This window comes from Macaca nemestrina, chromosome 7, assembly GCF_043159975.1.
Source record: "Macaca nemestrina isolate mMacNem1 chromosome 7, mMacNem.hap1, whole genome shotgun sequence".
In the NCBI taxonomy this organism is placed as follows: domain Eukaryota; kingdom Metazoa; phylum Chordata; class Mammalia; order Primates; family Cercopithecidae; genus Macaca; species Macaca nemestrina.
In genome coordinates, this window is record NC_092131.1 from 56,153,282 (window position 1) to 56,169,021 (window position 15,740).

General features: G+C 38.9%; 1 protein-coding gene across 5 annotated transcripts in view; it reads right to left on the reverse strand.

The window, feature by feature from the left end:
• LOC105481826 (G protein subunit gamma 2) overlaps positions 1 to 15,740 on the reverse strand; it is a 127,360-nt gene that overhangs the window by 83,900 nt on the left and 27,720 nt on the right. For 4 of the 5 annotated variants that reach the window (XM_011741579.2, XM_011741578.2, XM_011741577.2 and 1 more), the window contains one exon: positions 12,782 to 12,822. The gene's annotated coding sequence lies outside the window, so the exon portion shown is untranslated. Of the gene's footprint in view, positions 1 to 5,040; positions 5,077 to 12,781; positions 12,823 to 15,740 lie in introns of all 5 variants that reach the window. The other variant, XM_071100187.1, reaches the window with a different exon arrangement.

Genomic DNA, 15,740 nt, shown 5'->3' on the forward strand with positions numbered 1-15,740 from the left:
CAAGACTCCGTCTCAAACAAACCAACCAAACCAAACAAAACAAGAGCAAACCCATACCCATTAGCAGTCACTTCCCCTTCCCCTCTTCCCTCTCCCCTAGCCTGAAACCACTAATCTATCTCCTATCTCTATGGATTTGTCTATTCTGGATATTTCAGTGCCTGGGATCATATAATATGTAGCCTGTTGTGTCTGGTTTCTTTCACCTAGCACAGTGTTTTCAGGGTTCATCCACACTGTAGCATGTATCAGTACCTTGTTCCTTTTTATGGCTGAATAATCCATTGTATGGATACACCACATTTGTGGTGTTTCCTCCAGGTTGCTTGTTTATGATAAGAAACAAAAGCAAGCCTAGGAAGCAGAAAGAACCAGATTCCAGCTGTGTACTCAACCTAAACCAGGGATTAACAAACACAATTACTATTATATCTGCATTTATACCCAGTTCTTGCAAACTGCCCTACTCCTGGAGGATGTCAATGAGATGTCAGCTGTGGTAACATGGAATTCTAAAAATTTCTTTTATACTATTAATGAGGAAAGAAGAAAGAAAATGGAATTTAAAAAAAATGAGGCTGAGGTAGGAAGATTACTTGAGCCCAGGAACTCAAGACCAGTCCAGGTAACATAACGAGACCCCATCTCTTCAAAAACATTTAAAAATTAGCCAGGTGTGGTGGTGTGCACCTGTGGTCCTAGCTACTGGAGAGGCTGAGGTGGCAGGTTCGCTGGAGCCCAGGAGGTCGAGGCTATGATCATGCCACTGCACTCCAGCCTGGGTGACAAAGTGAGTCCTTGTCTCAAAACAACAAAAACAAACAAAACCATAAGTAAGTAATCACTACTAATAGGTAAGCAGATAAACATTGTGGTATACCAATACAATAGAATACTACCCAAGAATAAAAAGAATAAATAGTTGATGCATACAGCATGGATGTATCGCAGTGTAATTATACTGAGAGGGAGATAGAAGGGAGAGATGATCATGGAGCATGAGGAAACTTTTGAATGAATATGTTCATCATCTTGTTTGTGATGATGGTCTCATGGGTGTAGGCAATCAAAATTCATCAAATCATACCCTTTGAATATGTGTTATTTATTGTATATCAACTATACATAAATAAAGCTGTTAAGAAATAATTTTTTAAAGGAGCATAGGCATATTCATCAAATTACATATATCAAATATGTGCAGTTTTTTAAAATCTCAATTATACTTCCAAATGGTTGTTTTCAACAAGTGTATACATCCTAAAGAGGTATTTGCATGACTACTGTGTGGAAAACACTGCCTTAATTTTGCATATATAATTTCAATTAATTTTACAGCAAGTCAAGTTATTCTCATTTTTCATACTAGGATACTTAAGGTTGAGAAAGTTCAGTAACTTGCCAAGGTGGTCACAGTCAGTGCTATGCTAACTTCAGTTAGTTTTAATTCCACTGCCCCAGCTCTTTTCTCTACACCACACTGCCTCTCACTGCTCCTATTATAGACCCAACCCTTCCCAGCACTTCCCAAGTCAGGGAATTTTCCCATCCATAGAGGAGGTTTGTGCTTTAGGATGGCATTCCACATTTGTTTTGTCCATCATTTTGTGCTGCCACAAATACTTCCCCAACAAATTTATCTGATTCAGTGGATTTATTCATTTTCAGTGGATCAGAGTGGTTAATCTAGATTAGATCAAGGCAAGTAATCCTGGTCCCTGGCTCAAAGAAATGAAAATAATTCATCTGAGATTCAAAGCAAGATGGACAACACTAAAAACTGACCACTCAATCCACTAGCCAGGCATGGCATTTCTTTGGGATAACAGTCATTTCCTTTGATGTTGGGAGGCCCAAGAAGGTGGCTATCTAAAGGTGCTCTGAGGTGTCCAGCTACTTTTTGTAGCAAACTTAAACTGTAAGTTGAGGTTGCCATCCTATCTGTGAATAGGGAAAGCATAGGGTGGTTTTCTCTCTGTGTAGCTCCTCCAGATCATCTTTCACCACACAAGCAACTGAACTCAGTCCAAATGCCACCATTGTAGCTGGGTCCACTTGGACATGGGCTATGACCTTGACTAAGTAAAATTAATAAAAACGTGAAAGCTGGTTAAAACAATTTTTTTCTAAGTTATCTACACTTTTTGGAAATGCTGCCATTTCCTTCATGCAAGACTTCCATGATGAAGGTTAACTGTGTTGTGTATCTTTCATTTGCCCCTCCAAACCCATTCTCCATCCACCTGGTTTATGCCCCAGGAAACTAAACTGCATGAAGCCAGTAGTAGACTTCCTTGCTCTTTGCCTCCCAGTTGGGTTTGGCCAATGAGGAGCATGAGCAGGCAATCAGAATAAGTGGAAGAATCAGTTCAGGCTACTAGTTTCCTGGGGTCTCTGCCTGCAGGATCATTATAATCTGGCTATATTCCTTTCCTGGAGGCCACAGCTCCACTAAGGAGGTCCTCTCCTCACTGTCCTCATACCTCAGGCCAAAGGATAATACAGGAGCCCTGGGAAACTGCATTCTCCCTTGCAGTTTTCCTATACTCTGCCCTCATCCTTGGAAATACTCTTTTTACTAAGTGCTCTTGAAATTAACCAGTTTGAGGATGTCAACTGTTTCCAATACAGCTGACATTTTCTGAGGGCTGAGTATGCCCTATTCAGAATATGAACTTATTCAAAGTTCTCAGTTTATATGAAAACACTGACATTCATGGGGTTAATAACAAGCCCAGGCAAAGATAAACAATGGCTAGATGAGGTGTAGAGTGGTCAGACAGCATCAATTCAGCCTCACACCAATGCTCATTGGCAATTGTGTAAGGTGAAAGCATAGTCACATAGACTTAGGAGAACAGTGAAGGTGGTAGATACATTTCACAGATTTTAAAATGCGAGGAAAGCCAAACATTTTCGGGTTGATATGTCATGCTTCTTCATGCTTATAAATTATATTTCCATGGTGACATCAACCTTTTTTGCATATGGTATTCCACTTCGATTGAAGCTTTAAGCCATTTTTTGGTTGTAATTATCAAATATAAAGAAAGAGACACTTGCTACAATAAAAACTGCCTAAATGGCAAATCTAAGATTTCAGAGAGGTACCATCTGTTTTTCCTCATTGAGAGGTATTATCATATATAGTGAAAAATGCTATAAAAGTGAAGTGATGCTTTTTGTGTCATGAATAAGTTATAATCTCAAGTAGATTTTGATTACTTAGAGCTTATAGCAAAGACATAAGTCCATTAAGGAAAAGATGGATCTTGATCCTATCTGAGCCCAAAACAAATACCTTCCTATCTCCAGAATCACCTCAACTATATCATTCCCATAAAGTATATCTAAAATAGCTGCTTTAAGATTTATTTTCCTTGATTTTTCTTTAATGAAGCCAAAATGTTATTAACATTTAACATGAATCTATAAAGGTCTTTTAAGTAAAAAGGCTAAAATGTTGAAATATTAATAATGACATTTTGTTTATTTTTTGTTTGGGGTGTGTGTGTGGGGGGGGGGGGTGTGTGTGTATGTTATAGAATAGGGCGTGGGATAGAAAAGAGAAACCCATGGAATAAATCTAGGCCAGAAAGGTAAAAGCTCTATCTTTGTATTCGTTATGGGTATTGATTAGAACTTAAGAGAGTACTTGAAAGAAGGTCTCAAAAGAAGATCTGGAGGACCCTGGCAGCTTTCGTTTTAACTCTGCATAACATCAGATGGCTCTTAGAAAGCACTCACTTATTTTCCAAATAAGTGGTAATTTTGCCCTTTCAATTTTTCCTAACTCAGTGTGACATATCAGTGAATAATACCATCTTATATGTGTGTCATATTTTACAATTTATACAGTGTATTCCTATTCATTATCTCAACTGATATTTACGTATTTCAGGTAGAGTCAGGGTGAATGTGACAACCTCCATTTTACAGATGAGGAAACTAAGGCCTAGAGGTATAAGTCAAAACTCTTTTATAAATCACAACTTGAATTAGCTTGGGCAAAACATGGGAATGTATTGGCTCATGTGGACTGGATTCATGGACTGCAATTATGACTGAGCTCTCTCCTCCTTTCCTTTCTCTCTCTCTCTCTGACTCTCTCTGCTTCCCCTCTGTGCACTGGATCTGATTCTCTCCACAGACTGAAACACAGCTTTACGTGATTCTTACTGCCTTGGGACCAGAAAGGATGGGACCTCTCCTCTCAACTTGAGTTGGAAAATTCTAGAGGAAGAACCTACTGGCCCCTGCTGATGGCAGGCCCACCCTCTGAACTAACCACTGTGGTCTGGGGATGAAATACTGTGGCTTCCTCAGCATGGGTCAAGTCTCCTCCCCTGTGGTCAGTGTTACCTAAACAGCCTAACAAAATCGGAACACAACGGCCACTGAGGAGACTAGGAGGAGAGAGGCAGCCACCTTAATTTGTTTCTACTGCCTTAAATAACTTGTCCAGGGGCTGAATCAAAACAACTGCCCAGATTTTCAGGCTGCACCCATCTCCTTCACTTCACAGCCTTTTCCTGCAGGAGCCACAGAGGTGTAACTGCGCTTCTCTCTTCCTCACAGTTACCATGTGGTCTGGGTCAAGACTAGTTGGAAAAGACTCGATTCTGTCTTGATTCTGTCACTTTTCAGCTGTGTGACCCTAAGCACATTACTTAACCTCTGGGAACCACAGCTTCCTCCTTTGTAAAATAAACAGTTCCTGCATTGCAGGGTCATCTAAAGGATAAAGGGAGATAATATACCCCAGATGACTTTGAAAATCATAAAAGAACTACATTAAGGTTTATTACTTAAGTTCCACATGTAAATGTTAACAGAGGCTAAAACTACACATTAACATCCTTCAGCTGTAGTTCTCACTACCACCAGCCCTCTCTGTTAGCATCACTTTGGTTCTGACATTTTTTTTCTTTCAGTTTTAAAAGGCACATTTTAAAAAGAAGCATAATAGTGTCTCAAAATGTAAAATTTAGCTCAGAAGAAAAGCTTATGAACAGATGGTTCAATGGCACTTATACTCACCTTTTTGATACAGATTAACCAGGAGATGAAAAATCTCTGTAAGAGACACAAGAAACTCTCAACAGTGGTTACCTCTAGGGACTGAGGCTAAAAGTTGGTGGAAAGAAACACTTTTATTTTTCATTTATGCCTGTCTCTACTACTTGAATTTTTAAAATCTTTCACATATATTCTTTTTTTTCTGCATGAATTCCTTTCATAATAAAAAAAAACCCTAACTAAAAATAAAATCATAATTGCCACAAAAAAGGATCATATACCGGTTACAGTATACAGTATATAGTATATGCCCGTTATAGTATACAGTATATAGCAGTTATAGTATATAAATGATATAGTGCCTGGTACAGAAAAAGCTTTCAATAAGTTCGTGCTTATTGATCTAGATATCCCTAGTTACCACCTAATCAGCTAAAATAAAATCTAGTTTTATTTCTATGAATGTATATTTTTCCATGAATCATATTGTAAGAAATGCTCATTACCATCTGCCACGGATATGATTTTAAACTCATAAATTCACACACCAAACATGAAACCTCCTTTTTAAATTCTCAATTATAAACACAGTACATGTGGCTACCTTTCAACGCTGTTACTGCTCTTCTTATAAGCTGACTTCCTTATGAACATTGGACGATGCTGGGCTTCTAGGAACCATACCATTTTACAGCTGCGGGTTTGCATGATATTTCTAAGAAATTAAAGGTTACATGGCAGCATATGCCAAAGCTAACAGAGAGATTTAAATAGTATTTTTTAAAAATGATGTAAATGGCTAGGAAGTTTGAATGCTATGCACTGGTTAAGTGCTATACTGGTTGCCTAGTTACATCTCTGTAGAAAGGTTAAAATGGTTGTCTCTAAATCTAAAAGAAATTTAAAGTCCTAAAGTTTCATGATTAAGCTAAGGATTGCTTGCGCATCCCTCTGCAGTCATGCCTTGACACAAATCCCCATCAGGTAATGGTGCTTGGGAATGTCTTAAGGAGATTTTAAATCAAAAGCATTTATATATATGAAATTTGTTGCCTTGCTGTCATTTCATTAAAGTTACTACATCTGGACTCTCCTTTTTTTTTTTTTTTTTTTTTTGAGACGGAGTCTCACTCTGTAGCCCAGGCTGGAGTGCAGCAGTGCGATCTTGGCTCACGGCAAGCTCCGCCTCCCGGGTTCACGCCATTCTCCTGCCGCAGCCTCCCGAGTAGCTGGGACTACAGGCACGCGCCACCATGTCTGTCTAATTTTTTTGTATTTTTAGTAGAGACGGGGTTTCACCGTGTTAGCCAGGATAGTCTCGATCTCCTGACCTTGTGATCTGCCTGCCTCGACCTCCCAAATGGACTCTCCCTTTTATCACTACGAATTGCAGTCTGCTACTATAGGCTATTAAAACACTTTCCAGCCTAGCTGGTGCAAATTCTATCCCACGATAGGTGGAAGAAAGTCCAGTATTTTAAATTTTTAAACTTAAAAACAATTTTTTACTGTGACCAGCTCTGCAAAGTATAGGCCAGTCTACAACATAGTAACAAAAACTACACATCTAAAGAATAAACAACTAGTATCTTAACTCCCAGAGATGTTCCTCTTTTACCTCTCAAGGGTTTCCTAATTAGTTCTACCTTGCAGACACGATAACATCCAAATATCTGCGCCCAGCAATGGAACAGAATAGAACAACTTTGGTATAGAAATTTAATATGAGTGTGTTAAAACGGATTCACACTTCTTCCAGAATTTGAAGGTAGGAGGAAACAGTCTTTTTCTTTTTTCCTCTTGACGTTCAGTCAGCATTTTGTTTTGAATTGAGGTAAAATTCACATATAAAATTAACCGTTAGCCATTGTAAAGTGTACAATTCAATGGCAGTTAGTACATTCACGGTGTTGTGCAGCTATCACCGCTGTCTAGTTCCAAGACATTCCATCACCCCAGGAGGAAGCCCTGTACCAGATAAATAGCTATTTTGATCCTTATTTACATTTACTCTCTAATTTCTCCTTGAAAAACAATAAAAGAACCTAAGTTTAAATTACAGCATAAGAACTTGATGTGTTTTCAATTCTTCCGAAACTTGTTGATTCACAAAAATCAGTAAAGATTTGAAGCTGAAATGAGGCTAGTCTTAGCAAAATGAAACCAGGATTGAAAGTCCTGAAAGGAAGAAACCCAAAAAGAGATTGAGGAAAAAGTCAAAATAATTCACAATTCTGTCCAGGCCCCATCCTTGTCAGAAGGCCAGATTCTACTTCAATGACTGATAGTGCTGAATCTTTTTTGGAAAGGAAAAAAAAAAAAAAAAGAAGAATTGAAATATGCTTTGGATCTACCAAGTAGGAAATTTTGGAAGACAGGAAACGATTAAATATATTAAAAAAAAAAAAAAGTCTTCCAGCTCCTAAAACTCAGATGCCTATTCTAGGGAAGCTAATTTATTGTTCTTTCAAGTACGATTACAGCTCTCTTTGCTTAGTCCTAATGATTTAGAGAACAAAATTCTCCAAAGAAAAGCCACAGAAATGTAAGGGATGAGGCCCCAGGACCTTCAGCTTCCCTGCTTTCTCAGTGTGGCTTTGCTATGGATGATGTGGGCAGAGTACCGCAGAAGCAGTGTGGAAAGGCCCAGCAAGCGTCTTTACCCAGATGCAGCCAACTTTACATGGGGGTAAGTGGCTCATGCTCCACTGCTGGGAGGTCAGGAAGCGCCATGTTCTTAGAATCAAATAAGCCTCCAAGACATGATCCACTCCAATCCCCTCCCCCTGGGCATTCAAGATAGTCTTCCTAATACTTACCTCTTCTTGAACAGTCTCTGCTATCTCTTAGCGGGGAAAAGTTCAATTTTGCTCTATGAAAGGCAAGATTAAAGCTAAGAGAGCTCTGTGCTGCATTGGCAAACTTGGGTTTTATAACTTCCATGCAGGCTGACAGGCTGAAAAAGATTCGGCGAGGTCCTGTGGTCACCTCAGTAACAAAGCTTTTAAAGCTTCCATCATCAGAGGCAACGTGCAGAAGCCTGCTGGTAACACAGGAGAACTGAAAGGGCAGTGAGGGCTTGTGACTACAAACGTGGCTGCTGCTTCTCAGTTCTGAGTCTTAGGGGCTTTTTTGGTCTTTTTAAGCTGGCCTGAACAAACATGCATATATAGATATAGATTTTCCAAAAGAGTTAGATTAACCCCCGTTTTCAACCCAGATATTATGGGATATGGTCATTATTTGGTTCACTCAAAATTTATATTTTAACAATGCATCAATGTGACAGCTACTTTCTATTAGAGTCATTTTGTTAGGCATCTGGAATGACCAACTGTCCTGATTTGCCCCGGATTCTCCCAGTTTTAGCACCGATAGTCCTGTGTCCCAGGAAAGCCCTGTCTTGGCAAGTAAGGGCAGTTTGTTGCCCTGCTGCTAGCTCTAGGTTTGGACTTCAGGTCTGTATTGCTGAAGTGTCTAAAAGTGGATTTTAAGAGGACTTGCTACAAAAAAAAAAAAAAAAAAAGCTGAAAAATTTTAAATCTTCACCATAAATTTCCAGCCATATTCTACTCAAAAGATGATTTTTTAAAAAAAAAACAACCCAGTGATCGATCTCATATACCAGGCAAGAAATGGTTTCTTACTTTGTGGGGATGACTTAATGTATGGAGGAAATTATACCATACCTAGAAATTGGCTATAATAAATACCACTCCAGTGAGGTTCTGTATTATTATGTTATTTTTTCCTCCAATTTCCACATTTGAAAGCCTAATAAATAATACATAAAATGACAGGCAGACCTAACAGCATAAAATAAAAACCTCACATTTCTTTGGTTCTATTCAAGACCTTGTAACCTGTACACCGTAGGCAAACCCTCCAGAGTTGGAGAAATGATGAAAGCAGCATACTCTCTAGGGGTCACACCTGTAGTACCCAAAAGTCTGGCCAAGAAAGAAGCCATTAGACTTCAACCTGTCCCCTTGATCCAATGCCAGATACTTCAAGAAAACCAAAAGACTTCAGTACCTGGACCTGCAAAGTGAGAACTGTAGAGTCAAGATGAGAATTGGCTTCATCCATGTTGGAAATGTTAACGTTTTAATACTATAACAGTTAGACATTAGATGGTCTGCTATCTGAAGCATTTCCACCGTGCTGAAGAATTAGTCTCTTTGACCTTGTAGTAGGCAGAATAATAGGTCCCAAATATGTTCAGTCCTAATCCCAGGAACCTGTAAATACATATCCTTACAGAGAAAGGGACTTCAAAGATGTGATTAAATGGAGGCCCCGGTGATGAGGAGATTAGCCTGGCTTATCCAGGTATGTTCAATCTTATCACAAGCGTCCTTAAAAAATCAGAGAACCTTTCCTGGCTAAAAATTAAGATGTGACTATGGTAGAAAGACACACAGAGAGGCAATGCTACTGGCTTTGAAGATGGAGGATGCTCTAGAAGCTATAAAAGGCAAGGAAATAAATCCAACCCAGAGAGCCTTCAGAAAGAAACACAGTCCTATTGAAACTTTGCTTTTAGCCTGGTGAAATCCCTATAGAATCTAACCTACAGAATGGTAAGATAATACATTTGTGTTGTTCTAAGCCACTAGGTTTGTAATAATTTGTTGCAGCAGTCACAGAAAACTAATACATCTTTTATCACAGTTGCTGTTCAATAATGCCTGGGTAGTATTTTGCTTCTAACCTCAATATTTGACCATTACCTCATGTTTAATTTGCTTCCATGTGTATACTTTGAAAACTAAATTTAGCACTAGACCAAATATTCTCAAAATCCCCCTGACAGTACAGAATGATACTTCCTTTTACTTGTCTACTTTGTTTAGCTTCTTGCCTTTGTTAGCACAGAGACTACTTACATCAGGAACTACTGAGCATAACTGAAACCACTGATTTTGTATGAAGGAAAAATGCTTTTTGAGTGGAAAATGGCAAATAACTTCTTTAAAGTTGTGTGCAAAGACACGGTAGTTTACCAGGTTCACAATGTCTCCCTAGAGTGCTCTGGATGTCACAATGACTGGAAGATGCCACAGCCTTTTGTGAACCAAGGACAGGGATACCAAAGAGGATAATGAAGAATTGTCCCATTGGACATGCCAGCAAACTCCATTGACAAACTCTGCTTGGATTGATTTGAAGAATTTAAGCATACTTATTAGCATGACAGAAATCAACTCAAAGAACATCAGATACTTATAAAAGAGTCATTATTAGTAGCATTTGATAGAATACGGGATGTCTCAGCCCTCACCTAAAATACATTAGGTACTTAAATCCAAAAGAACTTGACTATAGGGCAGCAAAAGCGATACATGGTCTTAAAAGCACACATGCACAAAGGGTTTTCTTCCAATCAGCTCTAGACCAGAGATTCTCAACCCTGGCTGCACGTTAAGGTCACCTGGGGAGCTTTAAGGAACACCTATAGATGTTCAGGCCCCAACCATGGAGATTCTGATTCAGCTGGTCTGGGTAGGGCCTGGAATTAGGGTTTCTAGATGCTCCCCTGGAGGCTCCAACATGCGGCCAGGACTGAGAACCACTGCTCTGTCCGTAGGGAGCAGCCTCCTGCACATACTCACGTGAATGTGGCTGCTCCACAGATTTGAATCAGTTCTTCCCTTCCTGTTTTGTAGTACAGTTATCGCCACCCATTCATTGTTCCAAAAAAAGAAATCTGGGAGTTATTCTAGATGTCTTCCTCTCCTTTACTTCTCACCTTTAATCAACAATTCCCTCAGTTCTCCCAAATCCAGCCCAACATTTCCAGACCCAAGACCTCCACTCGTCTCCCTTCCATTAGTCTCTCCCCACTTCTCTGCTGCCTAAGGAATTATCCTGTAAAAAAAAAATTCTGATTGTGTGCCCTTTTCTGCCTCCCCACTCAGCAGAGAAAATTCAAACTCTGGAGCCTGCCCCCTAGGGTCCCTCCCAGGCTTCACCAGCCTTCTTCTCTAGCCTCATCTCCTCAGTTGGCTACTTTCTGGCCACACCCTGGCCACCCTAAATTTCTAAAACTTCCTGGAATAAGTCATGCCCTCTGGGGCCTCTGTGTACACTTACACGTGATTTCTTATTCTTGGAATGCCCTTCCCTACTTCTCTGACTGAAGGTACCTCATGGATAGCTCAAAGACCCCTTTCCCTTCAAGCTTCTTCCCCTCCCCATCTTGGTTCTCTCCTCCAGCAGCATCCACCACACCCTGCTCCCACCTTACTAAGCTGGACACAAGCACCTCCTTCTTTACACGCTTTTCTCCTCTGTGAGACTGAACAACTCTGGGCCAAGGCCTGTGTATTTTTCATGTTCATATTCCCAGTATCTGGCATGCATTCTTTTGTCCATTCATTCAACAGTTTTATTAAATATATAACAAGTGCCAGACACCTTGCTATATGCTGGAGGCAAATGGTTAGGAAGTTATTTGCTATTCTGGCTCTCGCAGAGCTTGTATTCTTGAAAGGGAGGCAGATGGCTGGATGAGTGTTTGTGGTGAAACAGGAAGGTCCATCAGAGGATTGGGAGCTTTGTTTTGTTTTATGCTTGCATGTTTCCAGTATATTCAAAAGTGAAGAAATGTCAAAAACAGGTTTCAAAAATTATGGCATATTCTGAATGTTTACATTTGACAGAGTTGTATGATGAAGGCCATTGTTTCATTGTCAGTACATCTCTGACAGATCACCTCATCTGGAGATATCCAAAGTCCAAATTTGCAAACCTTATAAACATGAGTTGAGGAAAATTGATCCTCTTATCCTAAGGAAGGTCTGATACCTAGTCTACATGAAATAAATACCTGCTGAATGCATAAATGGATGGATGATTAGCTCCAGTAAAGCAAATCAGGTTATGAGTAGGTTTTATTTTTTATTAGCATTTGCTGTATTCCCTAAACAGTTATGTAAATAAACAATTAAAAGCCTAACAATGCAACAAGTGTCCATAATCCAATGGGGAAAGAAGAGAAGTAGGTAGAGGTATAAATGAAACAATTCCAGCCACGAGTTGACAACTGTTGAAATTGGGTGATGGAGATGTAGGAGTTCATTATATTATTCTCTCTACTTTGGTATATGCTTGGCATTTTTCATAATGAAGTTACATTTTAAAATGTGGAAGGGAATCTAAGTCATTGACTACAGGAAACTGTGTATCTTGGAGTAGGCAAACACATTATCACCCGTCTAGGATTATGGTTACCTTTCAAGTCTACAACAAGATTCAAATGCTATAGCTAGTTCCGAAAGCTAAGTAAGCTTCTTCAAGATGAAACCCCTACAGCATTAGATTGACCTTTTGTTGTTGTTGTTGCTGCTGCTGCTGGAAAAGCCCTTACAATGTTTACAACCATCTGTTAAGAACAGGGTTTACTTTTCTCTGACCTAATCTGCCTTATCTGAGGTTTTATCTTGCACAGGGTATGCCCTCAATGTCTGCCACCTATTAATTATGTTTGTGCCATAGGGATACATTCTGTTAAGGCAGCAGCCTCAAAGGATCTCCAACTCAGGTTTTTAGAAGAAAATGAAAAAATTCTGGATGAAAATCAATTTTAAATATTATTTCTTTAAATCCTGAAGTCGTGTCACTATTGATAAGGACTCTATGACTGTTTCTTTCAATAAAACATCACATGTTTTCATCTATAGACCACTTAACATTTTTTTTCCTCTTTAAGTTCTGGTTAAATTCAAGATTCTAGAAGAAAATATGTCAGAATTCTTACCTCTTCAGCTCCTAAAGCCTGAGGCTCACTGGCAGATCTGGCTGTTGAGAAAGCAGAGAGAAAAATGAATTTTTTAAAAGGAAAAATAACATGATACACAAGAGCTGGACGAGCAGAATGAATGAAGTTTCTGACACGGGGGTGGGTGGTAATGGCAGTATAGTTATAAGGGCAGGAGGTCTCACAGGTTTACGTTTCAGAGCCTAGAAATGAACCTTTTATTAACTCTTTTCCTTTTAAGAAATAGATTTGTGAAATTGGAGTCCCTTTCTTTGTGAAATCCCCTAGCGTGCAAGAAAACACGAAAACACAAAGCGCCCACTTAGGAAACTAGACGAAGCACAGTTCTTGGTGGGAGAGGCTGTATACCAATGGAATGAATAAGAACCATCTTTCCTTCTGACCTAACCTAATTTGCTCCGAGCAGGACCAAAGCAGCAGAGACCAACACAGTCTTGCTCCAGGTATTAGGAACAGAGTTTGAGTGCATACAGTTTGTGTGTATCTGGCCCTTTAGGAGGGTGGAGAGGACACGTTGGTGGTTATAAGAGTATCTTTGGCACTCAAAGCTTCAAAAGGCTGTTTGGAAGTAGAAGACACCTATGCCCTTAGCCACTGATGACCTCTGTGGCTATCGAGCAGAGGTGGCCTACTTTTGTCCAGTGCCGAGTGTGGTTCCTACGGAAGAAAGTTCCTGCGTAGATGAGCTTCTTTATTCCTGAAAAGCTCTAGAGCGCTCAGCTCAAAGGGAATTGCTAAAGCCTCAAGGAACACTTTCCCATTCCTATTTTGCTGTGTCTGAGAACAAAGAGATATCTCACATCTAGAATATTATGAATGAGGGTGGAACTCAGATTCACAAGGGGTTCTAGGACCAAATGAACATCAGTATCTCCAGAGGCCTCACATTACTTGAGACTGGCATGTGTGCTACAATGTCAACCCAACCAATTATATTCCCAGACTACCATAGGGGCCATACATTTTTAAATGGGCTAAAGTTATTAGAAAACCATTATCTCATGATTAATGACAGCAAAAAGGAGGAAAAAAAAAAAAAAAGCCAAGGGCTAAAAACAACTTATTTTCAGAGAATGAACCCTAGAGTAACAAAGACTAGGTGCGACACGCAAAATAAGCCTGTTCAAGGGGGTTCTGGACCCGGCACTCATTTGTTATTGGTGATAGTGGAAGCTGGCACAACTTCTCTCAAAAGCGGTCTGGTCTTGTTTATCAAGAGACCCAAATATGCTCTCAGTCATTGTTATAGTGATGCCACTCCATGACTTTAACCAAAACAAACCCAAAATGTGGACAAAGAAGAATTATCAAGGTGTTAGAAATAGCCTAAATATCAATAATTCAACCTATTAAGTAAAACAGAAATTCCACATGATAAAATTTTAAAACAACGAATACAAGAAATTTAAATGGGCCAGGTGCAGTGGCTCACATCTGTAATCCCAGCACTTTGGGAAGCCAAGGAGGGACGAACACTTGTGTCTGGGAGTTCGAGACCAGCCTGGGCAACATAGCGAGACATGTTCTCTACAAAAAAAGTCAAAAGTTAGCCAGGCATGTTGACGCACACCTGTGGTCCCAGCTACTTGGAAGGCTGAGGTGGGAGGATAGCTTGAGCCCAGGAGAGTGAGGCTGTAGTGAGCCATAATCATGCTACTGTACTCTAGTCTGGGTGACAGAGTGAGATGCTGTCTCAAAAAAGAAAAAAAGCTTTAAATGATGAAAAAATGCATTTTATATTCTCTTTTTACTTAACTTTATTTTAAAATTAATAAATACTGTTACTTTAGAAAGTAACTTAAAATAAGATTACTTTATTATAAAGTAAAAAGAATATAAAATGCATTTTTGTCATTTAAATTTTAAAGTAAAAATATAAAATATTACATATAGTGTGAACTCAACGATTTTCTAATATACATATTTACATAAATTAATATTTTTAAATATATATTTTCTATGTCAATATATTTTTCTAATATATACGCACTAACATATATATTACATACATACATACATATGTTGTATTATATAACACATTTTCTAGTATAATTATACACAGTATCTTTATAATACATAAAGACTAGAAGAAAATACATCAAAATATAAACAATATGTTTCCTCTGTTCAATAGAATAACCAAAGTGGCAGAAATTGCTAGATATATCCCAACATCTGCTCTTGTCTTCTTCCATGGTTTTAATAGAATTCTAAGCTAAGCACCTACATATCAATAATAGTTACCTTTCCCAACCTCCCTTGCTGCTAGGTATGTGGCCATGTGACAAAATTCAATGGTACAGCATCAAAAGTGGTATGTGTAACTTCTGGGTCAGAGCTTCCCCTTCTAACTTCTTCCATCCTGCCCGTTATAGCAGAGCCTTTATGGCAAGCCACATTAGACGACGAAAGTGAGAGAAACCTCATAGGAATGATAGAACAACAGGATAGAAGGAGGCTGGGTTCCTGCATGATCTTGTGGAGCATAGCTACCTTGCCAGTCCTGGGCCATCCACATCTGGATTGTCACATTAAAAAGAAGTAACTTCTAACTTATGTTAGCCACTGTGAACTCAGGCCTCTGTTACATGTAGTTCAACTAACAATTTAATTAATAGATGGGGCCATTTTAATTTTTTCTTTCAAATTTTCAATAATTTCCACATTTTTCAATAATCAGTATGAATTACTTTGCTGATCCGAAAAAAAACTAAGTTTTGTTTACTAATGTTAAGAAAATTAAACATAGTATAAAGTTTGGGCAACATGTGCCTTCTTTCCACATAGGATAGGAAAAACGAAATCTATAGTTTAAAAAGTTCTGCTTTAAAATCTGATTGAGGCATACTCTAAGCAGTAAAACTTTAGTCAATGCATTATAATTATTCATTACAGAGGATAACCAGACTTTTTTTTTTTTTTGAGACAGGGTCTTGCT